This window comes from Pelodiscus sinensis, chromosome 1, assembly GCF_049634645.1.
Source record: "Pelodiscus sinensis isolate JC-2024 chromosome 1, ASM4963464v1, whole genome shotgun sequence".
Lineage (NCBI taxonomy): Eukaryota > Metazoa > Chordata > Testudines > Trionychidae > Pelodiscus > Pelodiscus sinensis.
In genome coordinates this window covers 47,918,193-47,937,167 of record NC_134711.1, presented here as the reverse complement: position 1 = coordinate 47,937,167, position 18,975 = coordinate 47,918,193, and the positions used below count along the sequence as shown (strand labels likewise).

General features: G+C 49.3%; 1 protein-coding gene across 6 annotated transcripts in view; it reads left to right on the top strand.

Annotated features, from left to right (window-relative positions):
• The window catches only part of FOXP2 (forkhead box P2), a 669,323-nt gene that overhangs the window by 11,234 nt on the left and 639,114 nt on the right, over positions 1 to 18,975 (top strand). The gene's annotated exons all lie outside the window — the stretch shown is intronic.

The following is an 18,975-nucleotide window of genomic DNA, read 5'->3' as shown; positions in this document are numbered from 1 at the left end:
AAAACCATTGCAAGGAAGGTTTGGCAAGTGAGAAGTGTTTTCACTATTTCGTAAAACATAGGGCCTTAGGTTTACTGTTGTAAACCTCTAGCAAGTGGTTGTTGGAATGAAAACCACAAGTTCCAAAATGTCGCTCTTGAAGAGGAGTTGTAATATTTTACTACATTTAGGGGGTTCATTTCTATTTACACATCAGTGAATGCTAACAACTAGTGTATTTTGATACATGAGTTGCAGAGGTGTAGATTTCAGAGTACATGGTGCAGATACTTCTTTAAAAATGTACTTATACGTACTCATTATAAATAAAGACATGTTGTGACTCAGTGCAAGAAAAGCAAAGTTAGTCATATTTAAAAATAAATCTCTCATAATTAGACATATATTAGAACATTACTTTAACATCATTTGACTATTGGATTATGCATCCACTAAGTATTTTTTATGAAATTTCTTTTTCTGATGCCCATAAGTTTGTATCTGAGTCAAAATAACTGAAACCAAAACCTATGAGTCTTTTAATGGTACTGTTTAGTGTGGTTTGTATGAATATATTTCAATATGCATTGATTCTTCTTGGCTTCTTTGTAACTGAGGAAATTATTACCAGAAGGAGGAAAATGCCATTATGTAGGGCACCATTTTATGCATACAGATTTTTTTGTTGCAGATTCAATTGTCAGCAAAAGTTACTTCGGTTGAATTACTTTGGATTTAAACCAATTTAAATGTGAAAAAATTGGGATAAACTCTCCAAATACAAGATCTTTCATATGATGATCTGCAACATTACCATAATTAGAACTAACTATTCTGCAGTCACACAATATTTCTGTTGCAGTTGAAATTGACACAGCTCTGGTTTCAGAACTGTATATGCAGCAGTGAAACAAAAGTTTCACTCTGTTGCTACTCTGGAAATCTATGCAGCAGTTGATGAACTGGACTGTTATCCATAGACCTTACTTCAGCCCTGAACATTTCATATTTGCATGAGACTGGACCATTTTGTTCTCCGGGTAGTAGGTATTAGGAATATGAACAGGTAACTCATTCCATGGGAGCAGCCTTGCGCTAGGGCCAGGAGCTGGTCTGGACAGCCAGTCCCAGTGCAGGGGCTGGGAGCCAGCAGAGCCTGTCCCAGCTCCAATCACAGCCACTGCCTTAGCACAGGGGCTGGGAGCTGGCAGAGCTAGCTGCAGTCTCGGCTCCATTGCGGGGCTTGGAGTGGTAGCTCCATGAGTTGGGGGTTGGAGTGATGAGGTTCCACTTAACCTAATAGTTAATCGACTATCTTAATGTTTATCTGATCTAACTGGGATTTTACATCCCTAGAGGTATGTAGTGGTCAATTGCGGAAGAACTTTGTACATGCTAGTTTAGGGTTGGTGAGGCCTGAATTCTTGCCCCCCTTTCCCTTTTCCCTATATCTGATGAGCCAGAAGCAAGTCTTTGGGAACATACGCCACTTAAGATAAGCATTGTTGCCAGTATAGCAAGAGCAAGTAGGGGTATGTCTACACTACCCCCCTAGTTCGAACTAGGGGGGGGTAATGTAGTCATACGGAGTGGCAAATGAAGCCCGGGATTTGAATTTCCCGGGCTTCATTTGCATGAAGCCGGTCGACGCCATTTTTAAATGCTGGCTAGTTCGTACTGCGTGCCGCGCGACTACACGCGGCACGAACTAGCTAGTTCGGATTAGTCTTCTTAATCCGAACTAGCTGTACACCTCGTTCCACGAGGCTTCCTAATCCGAACTAGCTAGTTTGTGCCGCGTGTAGCCGTGCGGCACGCAGTCCGAACTAGACGGCATTTAAAAATGGCGCCGGCCGGCTTCATGCAAATGAAGCCCGGGAAATTCAAATCCCGGGCTTCATTTGCAACTCCGTATGACTACATTATCCTCCCTAGTTCGAACTGGGGAGGTAGTGTAGACATACCCTAAGAGATAAGGGTAAAGGGCAAGAACGCATAAACAATTCTGTTTACCCTAATGTATTGATCACGTAATCAGGGCCAGAGAACAAGTAGAACTAGATCAGAATCAGATCGATAACTAACAGCTAAGCCCTACATCAGCATGTAATGAGTAATCCCTGGAAATTTCCAAACTGCAAAACAAGGCAGGGAAAACTGTATTTAAGGCTGGCCCAGAGCCTAGCAAATCGGATCACACCGATGGGCTTTGGGTACGAGTGCCTCAGAAGCTGAGAAAACCTCCCACTTCGTCTGCAGCCTACCCGGGGCCCCAGGCTTGCAGGAAGGGATGTAAGATATACCACTTCTTTGTTATATTGTTCTTCCATTTATGGGGCACAGCTGTTAGCTGTCAGGAAATAAACTACTTGTGTTTGACAGATACCTGTGTAGCATCCTTTGTGCTTTGAGAGCCCAGTGTTGGACCTGAAACTTACTCTTGCCAGCTACAGTGGCGGAGGGTTGGAGTGCAAGTAAGGGCTTCCCAAAGCTGTGGAGGGGAGCCCTGAGCCTTGGGGGCTGGATCCAGGCAAGCTGGGGGCCACATACAGTTCCTGAGCCTTAGAACTCCCCTCCCCCACTTTAAGCCTACAAGAGTCTGTTATTTGTGCCATTTTAGATATTTTAGGAGTTTATGATTTATAATAGATTTGACTCAGTAAGGCTTGTGATAACTCCAAGATGAAGACTGGAAATATAATTTGTATATTAAAATAGTTTCTTGGATTTTTTTCTTAAAAATCTATTTAATTGATACTATACTTTCTCTATAAGATTATTCATGGGAGCTAATCTTCTCTTATGTTGCAGTAAAATGTGCACTGCATTAAGTGTTTTAATGTGCTTTAGAGTTAGAAGATGTGTTAGAGACAACCTTTATGCAGGGAGCTTTATATCTTTGTAGTAAGTAAAGTAATGTTAAACTCCCAAAGTTATTTTCAGTAGTGTCTGGATTTAATATGTTCTCACTCTGCCTTAACAGACAAATACAAAAAGCAATACAAAATATGCAAATATCTGTTTTGTTCTCCAATTACTTTTTTATGAGTAGTCTATAATCAGATGGAAATCATTATGTCTAGAAAGTTTTACTACTCTTTATATATATATATATATATATATATATATATAAAAAAACCCAAGGCATTATATGACTTATCTGATAAATCACAATTCTTTTGTATTTCAGTAGACTTCAAATAAAGTAACCTAGAGTTAAATTTTTACGCAGGATTTTGAGAAATTTCCAGAAATCTTTTCTTTATTCTGTGCTTGACAAATAGTTGTAAACCAAACTTATAGTGACTTTTGAAGATCTTTAGACGAAAGCAATATAACAGATTTAAAGGTAGACAGTTCTTCTTTGCTCATGTCATTTCCATTCTAGGTGTGTGCGTTCCTATGTGCACAATTGTCAGAGACTTTTGTCTTGGTGGTATCTTTAGGGTGGGCTCTGGTGCACCTGAGAGTACTGTGCTCATGTGCTAGTATATCAAATGCAGCTGACCCTATGCCCGCTCGGTTCTTTCTTACTGCCCATGGTGGTTGATCAGAGCACCTCTGTCCCTTGGGGTATGTCTACACTACCCTCCTTGTTCGAACTAGCGGGGTAATGTAGGCATACCGCACTTGCAAATGAAGCCCGGGATTTGAATTTCCCGGGCTTCATTTGCATAAGCCGGGCGCCGCCATTTTTAAATCCCGGCTAGTTCGAACCCCGTGCCGCGCGGCTACACGTGGCACGGAGTAGCTAGTTCGGATTAGGCCTTCTAATCCGAACTAACTGTACTCCTCATGGAATGCCTAATCCGAACTAGCTACTCCGTGCCACGTGTAGCCGCGCGGCACGGGGTTCGAACTAGCCGGGATTTAAAAATGGCGGCGCCCGGCTTATGCAAATGAAGCCCGGGAAATTCAAATCCCGGGCTTCATTTGCAAGTGCGGTATGCCTACATTACCCCGCTAATTCGAACTAGCGGGGTAGTGTAGACATACCCTTGCTTTCCATGTGGCCACTGGTGTTTTTGTTATAGTTGCAAATAGGTTTTTCTTTGTTGCAGATTAGTTAGTACAGAGCTGTTAAGTACTGTAAGTAGTCAGTTAGGGTCCTGGTGGCAACTTGGCTCAAGGTGGGATATGCCCAGCTTATCAGGTTTTAATAGGGTTGCCAGGTATCCGGGTTTGAACCAGATAGTCCATTATTTGAGCTTTCTGTTCGGGAAACAAATTGAGAAAATATAACTGTCTGGTATTTTCTAAATAAGATGTAATGTAGATTGTATTGTAATGTCACATGTGTCCGGTATTTTTTGTTGAAACCATCTGGCAACCCTAGGTTTTAAGCCCTGTACTGATTATAATAGACTTTTGATGGTTTGTGAACTGCTGTGCTTGGGGAAATCCCACATCAAAGTAAAGTGCTACATCTGTAAGAACTTTTGTCCTTGGATGCAAAAAGAGCATGACGTTCACATGAGAGTTTTCTTCATGGAGGTTGCTTTCTGCCTGCATGCAACTCCAAGCACTTTGGCATTGCTGTGTAGTGCACCCTTGGCACTGGGCTCTACCCTGTCCCAATCCCCCTCCACCAGCGCCCAAGAAGTACAGGTTGCACCTCTAAAATCCGTGATTCTCTGGTCCGGCAACATCCGTGGTACTGCATGATCAGAGAGCCCTGGAACTGAAGGGCAGTGGGGGGCCCAGCCAGTACATGTCTCAGCTGGGCTGTGGGAGCAGGTATGTGGCTCAGGTGTACTGCATGTAGGGGGACAGGAACCAGCGTTCAGCTCAGTTAGGCTGCGAGGGGAGCTGGGGCTGTGAACTAGTGCGCAGTTCAGCTGGACTGTGGGGGAAGCCAGGAAGCCTGTCGGATTTGGGGTTGAAAGGGCCTCCCCTGGTCTGGAAAAATCCCTTATCCAGGACCATTCAGATCCTGAGTGCGCTGGCCCAGGAAAGTCCAACCTGTAGGTAAAAAAGCTGGACCCAGTACCAAGAAAGACAGACCAAGATGCATTGGATAAAGGACTTTGTTTGGGCTGCCCACCCATGTTGAAGGTGCAGGGGAACATGTGTCTGAGGGGACCTTCTACTCCCCCGCTCTCCAGAGATTTGCCACCAACTCTGAGAGTGGCAGGGGTTCATGACTTTTAGTGAATTCAATGCCTTCCTTGATTCTGCTGCCCAGAAAGCAAAGAACTTTCCCAGATCAGCCAGTACTACATGAGGTGATGGACCTGGCAAAAGCTCCATATGAGAGTAAGTGAACCAGGAAAGCTTCTCAGAAGGTGAGTAGATGCTGCCAGTGTGTGCTGAAGCAAAGCTCTTTGTTACTGCACCCCTGGGCTCTGCATCAGCCCAGGTCAACAGTTTGTCACTACAGGTCACTGATACCACACTCCTGGACTCTTCGGGTACATCTACACTACAGCGCTAATTCGAACTAACTTAGTTCGAATTAGTTAATTCGAACTAAGCAAATTCAAACTAGCGCATCTAGAACTAAAAACTAGTTCGAATTAGCGTTTTGCTAATTGGAACTAGCGAGTCCACACTGATTGGACGCAGGGGGGCATTTAAGGGCAGCTGAAACCGGTTCTGGCAGGGCATCAGGTCAGTAGTTGCTTTGTGTGGCTGCTGTCTGAGGCTATCTGAGGCTCGAGCTTAAAGGGACCCCCCTGGACAGCCGGTTCTCAGCTTTTCCTGCTTGCTTGCCAACCTCGCTGAGGGACAGCAAAGCGTTGGTCTCTGTGCCCGTCTGTGTCGGTGCTTCCCTTCGGGGGGGCCACCGCAGGTGGCAACATGGAGCCACGGCTCGCCCTGCACCTTCTGGTGCACGTTCTGGACTTGCTGCTACAAGCCTGCCAGCAATGGCTCGAGGCTGCCTGGCACCACCTGGTGAACGTCAGCCCCCTGCCTCTCCGCCTGGCCGCCCTGGGGGCCGTGGAGGAGCCGCGGCGGCGCCCCGGCACCGGCGTGCCCTGCTGCTTCTGGCGTCTGGACACCAGCACCGACTGGTGGTACCGCATCGTCCTGGAGCACTGGGAGGACCGACAGTGGACCCAGAACTTCAGGATGAGGAGGGACACCTTCCTGGAGCTCTGCGAGTGGCTCGCCCCTGCCCTGCGCAGAAGGGACACTCGCATGAGACCCGCCATCCCCCTCCAGAAGCGGGTGGCCATCGCCCTCTGGAAGCTCTCCACGCCGGACAGCTACCGATCCGTCGGGAACCAGTTCGGCGTGGGGAGATCCACCGTCGGAGCGGTGCTCATGCAGGTACGGCGCTCATCGGCCACCGAGCCGGGGGAGGAGGGGGGCTGCGAGGAGGGGATGGGCTGCCCCAGGGACAAAGGGGGGGCGGGAGGAGGCGAAAGCACCCCGCACCGGAGGGGTCGGGCTGTCCCGGCCGTACTACACGCTGCCAGGGGGGTTGCTTCCGGGAGTGGGGCACGGGGCACTGCCAGGGCACGAACACTCCCAGCCACCCAGGCGCCCCACTGTTTGGCGCTTTGCTGTGTCTCTCTCCGCAGGTGGTCAAGGCCCTCAACCAGGTGCTGCTCCGCAGGGTGGTCCGCCTCGCCGACCCGGACGCCGTCATCCGGGGATTCGGCGCCCTCGGCTTCCCCAACTGCGGGGGGGCCATCGACGGGACGCACATCCCCATCCGTGCCCCGGAACACCAGGCGTCCCGGTATGTCAACCGCAAGGGGTACTTCTCCGTGATCCTGCAGGCTGTGTGTGACCACCGGGGACAGTTCACGGACATTAATGTGGGCTGGTCCGGCAAAGCACATGACGCCCAGGTGTACCGCAACTCCTCCGTGTGCCAGCGGCTGCAGGACGGGACCTTCTTCCCCGACCGCCACATCAGGGTCAGGGACGTGGACATGCCCGTGTGCCTGGTGGGGGATGCCGCCTACCCACTGCAGCCCTGGCTCATGAAGCCCTACACGGGGCACCTCAATCCCTCCCGCCAGGCCTTCAATGCCAGGCTGACCAGGGCCCGCATCGTGGTGGAGGGGGCCTTCGGATGACTGAAAGCCCGCTTTCGATGCCTCCTCACCCGTCTGGACCTGGCCGAGCACAACATCCCTCCCGTGGTGGCAGCATGTTGTGTGCTCCACAATTTGTGTGAGTGGAAGGGAGAGGCTATCCTGCCAGCCTGGATGGCTGAGGCTGACCGCATGGCTGGACACTACGGTCAGCCCCGCACCGCCGCCATCCGGGAAGCCCAGTGGGGGGCCGTCCGGATCCGGGAAGCCCTGCGGGAGAGCTTCCTGGTGGAGGAGGAGGACTGACCTCTCCCTGCATGCCCCACTGGGGCCTTCTTCCACCCTACCCCCCTTCCCCTTTCCCCTCCCTACCTACTGTCAAATAAAGACACCTGTTTTTGAAACAAAAATGTCTGTTTATTTCACAGAACTGGGTGGTGGAAGGGAGGAATGAGGGTGGGAGAGGGGAGGGGGAAACCTGGGATGAGGGAGCTGGAAGGGGAGGGAAGGGAGGAAGGGAAAGGAAAGCTCAGGGGTGGGAGTCCGGCTGCCTCTCCCGTCTCTCCACACTGCGGGTCCGGGGGCGTCGGTGGGAAATGGTTGTGGGGGGGGGGGCAGGAGGGACAGGGGGTGTGGAGGAAGCAGGAGCGGAAGCAGGAGCGGGAGCAGGAGGGGGAGCAGGGGGAGTAGGAGGAGCAGGAGGAGGAGGAAATGGGAAGCGGTCGAGCAGGCTCTGGAGGTGGCCTCGCAGGGCACGGCCCTGCTCCTCCAGGGCCTCCAGACTCCTCCGGCGCAGCCTCAGGTCCTCCTGGACCCAGTGGTCCTGGGTGCGGAGCTGGTGGTCCATGAACCGGAGGTGCCGCCGCTGATACTCCTCCTCGTTCCTGGCTCTTCTGCTTGCCTGGGCACGGGCAGCTGCTGCAGGTGGTGTGGTGCGCTCTGCAGGCCCAGGTGCTGCAGCTGTGGTGCAACAAGACCAGCGGTCAATTACCCCAGGGGCCCAGGTGTGTGAAACCCAGCTCCCCTCTGCAAGGCCAGGGCCCCTGCAGGATCCCCAGCTGCTGCTCCGTGGTGGGCAAGGCCCAGGAGCACGGTCCCGGGGCTCCCTCTTGCCCCAGCCCCCCGTACACATAAGGGGAACACGATGGTACTCACAGGTGGATGCCTCCCCGGCCTCAGATGACGCAGGCGAGCGGCTCTGTGCGGTGCCTCGGGGTTCCTGGGTCCCGGGCAGGCTGGCGGCAGGCTCCTGGCTCTCAGAGCCCTCCTCATCCTCCTCCGTCTCCAGGAGCGAGCCCTCTGCCTCGGGGTCAATCACGTCCCAGGGGGCAGGGACGGCATGAGCCCCCAGGAGGCGGTCCAGCGCGTGGAAGTGGGGGCAGGCTTCTGGGTCGGCCCCTGGCTGGCAGGCCCAGGAGTAGGACTGCTGCAGGTCTTTGACCTTGCAGCGGACCTGCTCCCGGCTGCGCTGGTGGCCCCTGGAGGCCAGGCTAGCAGCCATGGGGCCGTAGACGGCCGCGTTCCTGTGGCTAGTGTGGAGATCGTGGACATTGGAGGCTTCCCCCCAAACCTCGATGAGGTCCACGATCTCCGTACTTGACCAAGCGGGCGCCCGCTTTTTGCGCCCCCGGGCAGGCTCCTGGGAGCCGCCAGGCTGGTCCTGGGGAGCAGTGGAGGGCTGGGAGCCCTCGGGTGGCTTGCTCATCCTGTGGCAGGTGCAGGGTCTGCTGGCACGGGTGCTTGCAGCCTTGCAACTGGCACAAACTGAGTAGCCAGTCCGTGGCCCTTTAAGGGCTCCGGGGCCGGGAGGGGGGCAATAGAGTTTCCCTGGTGTTGGCCAGAGTGGCCACCAGGGAAACCTGGGAAGCCTTAGCCTCCCACTAGTTCGAATTAAGGGGCTACACACCCCTTAATTCGAACTAGCTAGTTCGAACTAGGCTTAATCCTCGTAAAATGAGGTTTACCTAGTTCGAACTAAGCACTCCGTTAGTTCGAATTAAGTTCGAACTAATGGAGCACTAGTGTAGCACCTAGGAAAGTTAGTTCGAACTAACGTCTGTTAGTTCGAACTAACTTTGTAGTGTAGACATACCCTTCCCTATTGTTGAGACTCTCCCGGAGGAAGGTGCTAGTGACCATATGGTTGGCACTGGTCATCTTCATGCCTGGCCCTCTCCACACCAACCATCACCTAGATTGCAAGGATGCTTTGTAATGTGGCACCGGTCTGCTTACTAAAAGATCTATTGACCCACAGTAATAGCTGCCAAACTCAGGTGGTGTTTTCCCTATCATGGTCACCAGAGGAAGATTCCTCTAGCAGGAAGGGTGAATCAGCACCTTTGTTACTGGGCTAATGTGGGTGTCTACCTCAAAGACGCCATTCTGGCAGCAGGGCCATTGGCTGTGCAATGGCTTTACTGGAATGCCTGGCTCATCCCGGTTATGCTAATGTTGTCATCACACCAATGGTCAGCCATCACATCAGACAAACATCAAACAGCACTGACAACATTGGCCTCAGTGCACGAAAGTGCAAGCAGATGATGCAGTGCAGGGGCAGGTGTCCACCCTTAGACCACCCTGCTCCCATGAGGGATGATACCCTGGGGGTTCAGTCATCCTTATTCTTTCCAGATGAAGCTATGGCAGGGCCCGCTCATGCTAGCCCACTGGATGACTTTTAAGGAGACGAGGGTTTGTTCTAAAGAACGGCCAATGACTTAAGCCTAGAGGTGGAAGAGATGATGAGCAATCAGACAGTTTGTTTAATGGTGTCTCCGCATCCACCTCTGCACGTGTCATGCTGTCAGTGCATGAGAGGTCCTAAAGATTGCCAAAGTCATCTGGCAAACCCCGTCTTCAAACCTGCCTACTTCCCAGAGGGATGAGAAGAACTATCCCCACCAAGAACATCCCCACCAAGAGTTCTGAATACTTATCCTCTCACCTGCCCCTAGGGTTGTTGGTTGTTTTGGTGGACAATGAGAGAGATCAGCAAGGACGTTCTAATTCTGATCCCCAAACTAAGGAAGCTAAGAGACTGGACCTTTTCGGAAGGAAAATTTATTTCATGGTCAGTGTCCATTTCAGAGTCATGAACTACCAGGCCCTTTGAGGCAAGATTTTTTTTCATAGAACTGGAAGGAACCTTGAGAGGTCATCCAAGTCCAGTCCCCTGCACTCACGGCTTTAATGTGTGAGACTCCCTTCATAAGATTGACTCCCATAACCTGAGACCGGGGTGGGCAATAATTTTTGGTGGGGGGGCCACTCCAAGATTTTGGTAAGTGGTCAAAAGCCTCACTTTTCTTTGGAGAGGGTGTGGGGTCTAGGATGGAGGCTGAGTACAAAAGGGTGCATGGGACAAGGGACTGGGGTGCAGGAGACGGTGTGGGGTCTGAGAGTGTGTTTGGATAGAGGAGGGTTTTGTGACCTGGGTCACGGGACTGGGCTATAGGGTCAGTGAGGGCGTATAGGTGCAGGAGAGGATTCTGGCCTGGGGGAGGGGCTCTAGAAGGAGGTGCAAAGTCTGGGAGGGAATTGTGACCTGGGAGAATGGAAAATGGGGGGTGTAGACTGTAGAGGGTTTGGCAGGTAACCTGGGGCAGGCGACTGGGATGCAGGAAGGGAGTTGTCACCTAGGGCAGGTGGTGCAGAGGGTTTCGACGGTGAGATGGGGGAGGAAGTTGGGGTATCTGAGGCAGGCACTGGCTGAGAGGCACTTACTTAAGTATCTCCTGGCCAGCAGGCTTCAGCACCCGAAAGGCAGGCTGGGCTCCCTGCCTGCTGCAGCCCCTGACTGCAGGAAACTACAGGCTGCGCCCTCCACCTGGCTCTCAACTCCAGGTGGGGGAAGAGGCTTGCATTTCCCCAGTCTCTCAGGCCAATCTCTTAACTCCGATTGGCTGGTTGTTTCCAGCCAATCAGAGCTGAGAGATTGGCTGAGGTCAGTTCTTATTGGTCAGTTGTTTCTGGCCAATCGGAGCCGAGGTTTGGGCTGGGGGTAGGGAGATCGCACAATGTCTCCCCCTCCCGGCAGAGTAGAGAGCTGCAGGGACTATGTTTTAAACCGTGGCAGCTGCGTGCCTGAGGGTCCTGGCTGGGTGGTCCGATCTGGTGGCTTGCCGGGCTGGATCCAGCCCCCAGGCTGTATTTTGCCCAGTGCTGACCTAAGAGGTTGTCCAAGAATTCAGGGCCCTCGTTGAGGAGAGTACAGCATTGGCTCAGTTTTTCCTTCAAATTGGATGGGATGTGGCTGATTTAGTGGCCAGGGTGATTGTCTCAGTGGTGGTTATGAGGCACAGTCCTTGGCTTTAGGCCACAGGCCTGTCCCAAGAGATGCAGTCCTCAATACAAGATCTCCTGTTTGATGGATTTGGACTTGAAGAGCAAGTAGATATGCAGCTGCACAGTGTGAAGGACACTTGAGCCTTTCTCTGCTCATGGGGTTACATATGCTTCTGTGAGTGAGAAAGCAATTCCGACCATCCCTGTCACCAAGGCCTTGGCAAGGTATACAAGAAGAAACACTTGTTTTTGTCGTCGCTACCCTTCGTTCTCCCAATTACCTGAGCAGCCTAACCCAGCGACACACCATGCATTTTGAAGGTACACTTGAGAGTGACACCCCAATTAATTACTTGGATCCAGTCCATCTTTTCCTGACCCTTCTTCGTCTCAATGATTTGGCCTGGTCACAGAATACCTGGGCCTCCTGGGTGATAGAGATTGTGTGGTTGGCCTACACCAGGGTAGGGAACTTATGGAGTGGGTCTAACCCACTGCTTCATTTAATCTGGCCTATGGCAAGTCTCGATACAGTGGGCTGGAAGCTGGATCTGCGAACCCTGGTTACCAGGAAGTCCCTGCAGCTTCTATGTTGGGGGTGATCCTGGAAACTGCTGTGCTACCACTATCCCCAGTGCTGTCTCTGCAGCTCCCATTGTCCAGGAACTGTGGCCAGTGCAAGCTGCAGTGATGGTGCCTGGGGGTATAGGTAGTGCACACTGCACACAGCCTTCTGACTCTTCCACCTAGGGGCTGGACACGTTGGCTGCTTCTGAGAGCAGAGAAAAGCCAGGACAGGCAGGAAACCTGCTTTAGCTCTGCCACACCATTGACCAGAAGCTGCCTAAGGTAAGTGCTGCCCAGACGAAGCCTGCACCCTAAACCCACCTCCCACGCTCTGAACTCAGTTTTACTGTCAGGGCAGCCTTACAGCCAAAGTTGATTGACACTTTATATTGGGCTGGCTTGGAACGCCTGTTTCTTCAGCTGCTGCTTTTCTTCTAAATCAGATTCTTAGGATCATCTTAAGAACCAGTTCTAGAACATCACATGCATACATGAAATATTATGTTGTTTGTATATTAGAATCTAGTTTGCCGTCAGATCTTGATACAAGGTTATGTAATTAAATCATTTTAGAGGGGACATTCCTACCAGTCTTTCACAACATGTGGAATAAAAACCTGGGCACTAGCTGTTTGAAGAACCCAGCAGTTGCTACCTGTGGGTGTTATGGGCTAATGTGAAAAGTTTCTCTGTGATGTGATGAGGTTGTTTGTTTGTTTAAGAACAGCTGAAATCTAAATTACTCCTTTGATCTTCAAGGAGGTTCTCAAGTTTCTCACAGTGGTTCCTCAACCTTTAAGCCATTTGTCTAGCAGTCCTCTTGTTACCAGCAAAGGCGCACTAGTAAACCAATTTAGATTGGGCCTGCTTACTAGGTGGTAAATGCCTTTGTCCCAGAAGGAGATCTGGCCTGGAACCCACTGTATCTATCACCAGCGAATCTCTCAGATGTTAAACACAGACTCTGATCTTATGTTTGAAAAATGCAAAACTGTATTGAATACAACAGGTAATAAACTTGGATCAACACAACACAACACTGTAAAACCAACCCTACACCCTTTTAAAATAATGAGATGTATGCAGTGTGTAAAGGAGATTATACTCAGTCTGTCCGGAGGTGGTAACAAGATGGTAACCGACAGCTGAGGCTCAGGACCTACAACCCTTTAGCTCAGAGAGCCTCTGAGGAGGAACACTGAGGAGTCCTTGTTGTTATTCTGTCGATGGTGTGACAGTCAGTTTGTGAGTGGCACACACAAGATGGTCTTCCCAGCTCCGGAGTAGAGGGCATTCATGACAGCAATCGGAATTGGGCGGTGTGTCCGGTTCGTCAGGACAGGTAGCTAAAGTCCACTAGCACCGGGCTTTCGTCACAGTGGTGGGCTGAAGCACCCTGCTAGATGCTGGTCTGCTATCAGGATAGGTCCCAGGCTTCACCACGGTCCTGGAGACAGCAAGCTAGGCGAACAATGAACTCACTCAGAAACTCAGGAATCCAGGAACCCAAGAACCTGAACTCTCTCAGGGTCCAAGCTTATAAACGCCTCTGGGCGGGAAAGCAGCTGGAGTGCCGAGTATGGTGCTGGGTGCAGACAAACTGGTGCGGTGTGCAGAGACACGTGCCATGTGCAGAGAGTGTTTTTGGCAGCAAAAGTTCTCAGTCTGTTGGGTTCCATTTTAAAGTCCCATCATGCACCACAACTCCATTTTGGATTGTCCTTTTATATCCAGTCTCCATTTTGTTTCAGTGCATTTCTGTTAACATTAAATTCCTACTAACACTCTCATCAGTCTGCTTCTTCATTGACAGTTTCATCCTTTCTTGATTTATTATCAGCACCAGATACTGATTAAGCTTCTTCTTCTTTGATCCTGCCTTGAGGGCGGGGGGCTGGACTCGATGACCTCTCGAGGTCCCTTCCAGTCCTATGATTCTATGATTCTATGATTCTTTTTCCTTGTGGTGCATTATTTTAACTTTTCTGTTTGGGGCTGGGCATATCTTCTTTTTCTGACCAGTCCAAGAAGTACACTCATATATTCAGGGTGAAGAGTGTTTTGCTTATCTAGCTAAAGAAAATTCCAGAAGACAGAAAATCAAGTGTCCTGTTTATAACTTCTGGGGCTACAACGAAGGCTGAGTAGCCCATAAATCTGTATTTTCTCGAGTTGTAAAATATATTAAGGAATCTTATGCTGCCATGGGTAAAGAAGCTCTGCCTTTTATCAAGTCCTATTTTGTAAGCTCCAGATCTCTCTTCTTCTGCTTCTCTTCTAAACCAGCAAAAGGGAACCACACCCTGGGATTCTTTGATATCTTTTAATGTATATTGATGATGTGTAGATAACACTTTGGGAAAGCAGGTTTTCTTGCTGGACTGATCAATTTTTCAAGATGCCCATGCACTCTCTGGCATTGAGTACTGTTGGAAAAGTTTAGTTTGGAGAGGAAAAATATCTTAATTGGAAGGTCAGTGTCAGTGTTCCCTCTAAGATTTACCATCTGTGAGCAGAGTAAGATTTGCCTTGTGCACCAGTAATGACATTGTGTGCGCTTGTTCAGATGTGTGCCACCATGGCACCCACCAGTTACTAACATATGAATGCATATGTTAAAATACACACACACACACACACACACACACACACACACACACACACACACACACACACACACTCTTAAATTGTTATAGAAGAAAAAAATACTAAAACAAGGGAAAATTAACAAGGTGCATGACCCTGCAAACACACACCCTGAAAACCACCTACCTGTGGGCCCTACCCCATTCTCGCCCGGTCAGCTGCCACGGGACAGGTAGCGTGGTCGTGGGGGCAGGGCTGTGAGGGAGACACCTGCCACTGTCCAGGAGATATGCCCACATCCACAACTGGGACCATATCCACAATCGGGCATTCTGAGCAACATTGGGGAGGAGACTGTCCATGGATCCCTGGCCAGGTTGGAACAAGGAGCCTTGAGAGAAAAGATTTGGTGCCCCCCTGCAACACAGTCATACTAGCCTCCCAGAGCACCTCTGGGATAGACAGGCCCTGGACTGCTGACTGCTAGATTGCCCTGAAACATGCCCACAACGCTGCTGTGTCCCCTACCTGCTCATAACACATGCTAACCAACACTTTTCCTTTCCTGCAGGAAGATGCGGATACGCTGCCACTACGGTGCCAACCAAACAGGCTCAGTTCATACCTGGCTGGGCACAGTCCATGGGCTAGATCCCCAGGCCTTGCCCCAGCAATTTGATCTGCACAGTACCTGGCACAGGCAGTGATTGGGGAAGACGTGATGGGGAGCAGAGCTCCCTATACCACCATTACATACCACCAGCATTAATCCAAAGGGAAACCAGCTTGTTCCGACAACAGCTCAACCCTCAGCTGGCCCTGCTGTAAAGCAGGTGCTGATGGTCACTGCAGGGCTGGGGGAGGACCTTTGGAAACAAAGGGCAATTTTAGAAACAGCATACCACATGTGCCAGGGCCACGGTTCTCCAGCTTCTGCAGGTGGGGCAGCCACCCACCATGCAGTCCCACTTCCAGAAGCTGCTGGGGCCGCGGCTGCGCAGCTCTGCAGAGGGATGTAGTGGGACTGAAATTCTTGGTGCGTGCCCACACAAACATGCATGAACCCTGGTCAGTGCTCCAAATCTATAATGGGAAATTCTTGAATGGTTTTTAGTACTTTCATGAGTTAGACATTAGGAGGAGAGAATCTTATTAGGCGGGCCTCGGTAAAACAACAAATAATTTGGGTGTGACCAAACTTCAGCCACCAATGTCATAAAAATTTATTTTTCTACATAAGTAAAATTCCGTATTTTGTCTTTTCTGATGGAGATTCCCCAAAGTATTTTGAACTTATCTACTGAACAAAATTTTATCAGGCTTTGGAAGGGTCAGTTTTAGTCTGATGTCAGCTTTAGTTATCTTGCAAATCAGCTAGTTCTAGCTGACCTGCCTACTTTGATTATTAGTCCTCCATATCTCATCAGAGACATTGCTCCTTCCACAAGTCTGAGAAGCTTCATATGGATATTGCAATTCTTCTCTAAATCAACAGAGGTTATAACAATCTATTCTAAAAAAAGTACCATAAATGTGCATGTAGAGTAATTACAAAAAAATGTTTCTATCTTTGGACTTTGGTTTAAGCAAATTGAAGTCTTTTGCAAAAGTTTTGTGTTCTGGGAATCAAAAAAATTTTTATGACAACTTGCAAAAATTATCATATGTGTTAAGCTTTATTATTAATCTAAAGCTTTACTCTTTTAAGGTGGATTAATTGCTTTTCTCATTTTTGTTTGCAGTTCAGTGTAATCACATGCAGACTATTGTAATCTTTAGTTAAATTCTTCTGTAGACAATAACTGTATGTTTGTGTAGGAAGTTAAAGTTGACTCTTGATAATGGTTAAAGTATTTTCTTAAATAAAAAACAAAACAGTAACAAACCTCTAGGAACACAGTATGCCAAGTTTGTGCAAATTTATTACAAGCAGCACAATTTTTGGATGTGCTGAGGGAGTTCTTGAGAAAATGTGATTAAATTGTCCTCTTCCTATGATTCTGGAGAAAAGATTACACACAATTTCTCACTCATGTACCCTTTAGTAAAGGGGAAACACTCTGAGTTGCAAATGTGTGCCCCATATATCCTGAAGCATGCACTATTTTAATTCATCAGAAGATGGGCTCATCAGACAACATACTAGAACTATACAGATGTTTAATAGTATGGTCGTGGGGATAGCTTGAAATACCCTTTTTGTTGCAATCTATCAGGTAGGTAAAGAGTGTCCAGCAGGCTGATTTGCTGAATCCCTGACCATCCTGGCTAATACTCACGTATGGACCTATCCTCTATTAATTTACCAAGTTAGGTTTTTTTTTTTAACGCAATTGTAATTTTGGCCCTCACAACATCTGCTGGCAGTGAGTTCTTCAGGTTAACTGTACATTGTGTGAAGCCTAGTAACTTGTTTGACTAAAACAGAATTTGTGTTTGGCAGTAGAATGTGTTTGGCCAGAAAGGCATCCAATCTTGATCTAAAGACACTGAGACAGAGAATCTACCACTTTCTTCTGCTGTTTGTTCCGTTGTTTAATCAACCTTGCTATTAAAAATGTATGCTTCACTTCCTCCCAAATGAGTGTCAATAAAACCTACATTCTGGGAAATGCTTGTGGACAACTATTTTGGAAATGTATCCTGGCAGGTTACTTCAGTTACTATGAGTCCTACATTAGAGGGCTAAGAGGAGACAAAAGGTTGCTGTAAGGCAGGGCTAGTCATCACGCAGCCCGTGGGCCACATGTGGCCTGTGGCCCATGGTACGGTTTGGGTTATGTGGGGTTCAACACGCGGCCCACGGTAGGATCCTTCGAACATGGCCCCCACTGGGAAAACACTCCACTATGGTGAAGCATCTCCTAGGCAGGGTGAGCATTGAAAGATGCAAGCAGACTGGCTGGCTGGAACAGACGGGTTCAGGATGTCAGCGTTTCTAGTTGTCACAGAGGAGGTGGCAGGAGCACTGTGTGAAAGAAACTGTTTGCATATATTTGCATATATATTTATGCAACCACACTTAAGTTGCGGCCCTTGGCATGTGCTGTGAGTATCCTTGTGGCCCCCGGGGCTTCCAAAGTTGAGTAGCCCTGCTGTAAGTCTTCTTTGGCTGTGTCAGCACTACAGAGGGGTTTTTGGGGGGGGAGGGGGGAAACAGCCGTCCACGCTGCAATTGTGTTCTTTCGGAAAAAAAATCCAAAGAGCAGAGGGGTTTTTCCAACATTGGCAAACCTGTTTCTACGAGGAAGAAGCCTTTTTCCAAAAGAGCTCTTTCAGAAGAAGGTGTGTGTGGATGGGGAAGAGAGAGTTCTTTTGAAAGAAGAGGAAAGAGGAAAAAGCACAGGTACCCTGGTGTCCACTGTCCATAGTAATCACAGCTTAAATGAGAGATAGCATCCATTCAGTATGGATGCTGTCTTTTGGAAGAAGTTTTTCTGGAAGATCTCTTCCAAAAAAGCTTCTTTCGAAAGAAGCCTGCAGTCTAGATGTAGCCTTTTTGTGACTTTAAGTCCTTAGGCCACCTTCCCAGTTGTAGGGAGTTTTTTAGGGTATGTCTACACTGCCACTCTAGTTCGAACTAGGGTGGCTAATGTAGTCATTTGAACTTGCAAATGAAGCCCGGGATTTAAATATCCCGGGCTTTATTTGCATGTTCCCGGGCGTCGCCATTTTTAAATGCCCCGTAGTTCGAACTACCTGCCCGTGGCTACATGCGGCACGGGCTAGGTAGTTTGAATTAAAGCTCCTAAGTCGAACTACCATTACTCCTCCTACAATTTAAATCCCAGGCTTCATTTTCAAGTTCGAATGACTACATTAGCCACCCCAGTTCAAACTAGGGTGGCTAGTGTAGACATACCCTTAGAGTGGAAGGATGATTGACAGTTTGGGTTGTTGTCCCATTTTCATGGCCTGGCCCTCTATCCATGAGAAGTTGAAGATGGGTGGCATAGAGCTGGCTGGACTGGCCTTACACCACCAGAAGATTCCACGATCAAAAAGTTCGAAGGTGCCACCAGGGGCAGATGACCGTTTTGCGGGGCTCCGGACAGCACAATTCCGCGGGGCCCCCCCTTTGCCACGGTGCATGTGCAGTGACGCCATGCGCAGCGGCGCCACGGCGCATGCGCGGGGCTTCCTGAAGCGCGGGGCCCGGGGCGGCCGCCCCATTCGCCCTGCCCTATATCCGCCCCTGGGTGCCACAGTCGATCTGTCTCATGAAGACTCGCTAATTGAAACTGAGAGGGTGCTCCTGTTTGCACTGGTAGTCCTGCTCCTCATGAAGAGTAAGAGACCTCCCTCTGTGTGGATAGCACCAAAACACAATTTAAGATACTTTGACTCCAGCTACGTAATTAACATAGCTAGAGTTGAGTATCTTAAGTCAACTTTCCTCTTTAGTATAGACCTGGCCTAAGCTTGCTTGTGCTGCATCAAATGGAATCAAGCATTCTTTGAGTTGAAAATCTGGTTCAGAATTCTAAAGTGTGTTGCTTGGATATTTATTAGATGCATATTATTGTCTGCTGTATAATTTCAATGGTGCTCTTTAAGGAATTCC